The sequence below is a fragment of the Trypanosoma equiperdum genome (assembly GCF_001457755.1).
Source record: "Trypanosoma equiperdum strain OVI genome assembly, contig: ctg_960, whole genome shotgun sequence".
Lineage (NCBI taxonomy): Eukaryota > Euglenozoa > Kinetoplastea > Trypanosomatida > Trypanosomatidae > Trypanosoma > Trypanosoma equiperdum.
The window spans coordinates 443-1,975 of NW_027124932.1; positions in this window are offsets into that span (position 1 = coordinate 443).

The window sequence follows — 1,533 nt, forward strand, 5'->3', positions numbered from 1 at the left end:
AAGAGACGTTAAATATGGGGAGACCGGGGATTGTTTCAGCAATTTAAGCAGAGCACAGCCTTGACGCAGTAAGGCCCACACCAAAACACCTGCAAAAACCGATATATGCGGGTTCACTGTCGAGACGGCGGCCGCAAAGAATGTGGCAAACGAAGCACCATCACCGAAGGCAGCCTAATAGCGCGGCAGCCCAAACCTTTACAAATTTCCCAACAAGCAAAGGCAAAGGACATGAACAGCCGACAGACGGCGACGGTGGCTCTGCTGTTAGCAGTAAGGGCAACCAGCGACAAAAGCTGCAGCGTCGCGGCAGCGGTACCGGACGCGGCGGCAACAGCGGCGACCACATTGTGCGAAGAAAAATACTATCTTGACAAAATGACGGAGCACTTGAAGGCCAAAATCAACAGCCGGACAAGCCGTCTAGGAACAAACGAGCTAGCAGCGGCGAAGTTCAGGTTAGCGGCGGCGGTGGCGGAAACAAAAGAGCAACAATGTCTCATGACGGCGCTAGAGGCGAAGGCAAGGGGACTGCAGAACAAGGTGCTGAAAAAAGCCCAAAAAGCCCCATCAGAGCTAACGCAGGCTTTGGAACTGGTTAATCAACAGATGGGTATGCTATTACTAGCAGTAGAATCCAGCAAGAACACTTTCGCGGTACCCGCCACGAGCACGCACGGGACAACAGCGGCGACCAGCACGATGATAGCGCTGACGGCAGGGCCGGCAGCCCAGGCAACATGTGACCTACAAGCGGCGGCAACAGCGGGCACTATCGGCGGTCACACACCAAATCCAGCCGCGGCAAAGGACATAAAGCTCAGCAGCCTAAAAAAGACAGCGGCGTTGCAAACGCCCATCGGCGTCACAATATCCGGCATTACAAGCTGCGACGGCAACGGCGATGCAAACCAAGCTCTGGGAACAGCACTAAACGCTTGTAACTGGGCGGGAGCGACCGGCTCGGTACAAACCAAAGCAGCAACTTATGCGGAACTAGCACCGTCAAGCACGCGCATCTATAAAGCAGACGGCGACAGAAGCCAATGCGAGCAACACAGCAACAGCAATGGGACGCCCATAACCCGCGAACAAGCTCTAGCCAACAGCTTGTGCGCCGCGCTCGAAGCAAAAGACCCAGACGAAGCGATACCCGAACTAAGCGGCACGACCCTAGCCGCAGACGAAGTGATTCAAGAAGCAGTAGCCAGTTGCACCGACAAGTTCGCGCATTTAAAAAGCAAAACCGACATTTCGGGATCCAGCGACTTAAAGGAATATATCACACAGGCGTATGGCAAAACAGCATCCGACTTTGAATCGAAATTCAAAGCGGTGCTTAAAACGAAACAAGTACCGGTCCGTGACGGCAATACTATTCAACAGAAGGCAATCGACGAAATAACACTAGACGACGATACAAATGCTGCACTGACCAGACTACTGCAGATACGAGCGGCAAAAGCACAAAGGGAACCAGGAAGTGGCATCCAAACAGATTCAGCAGACAAAACAGAAGAAAAGAAAGACGGG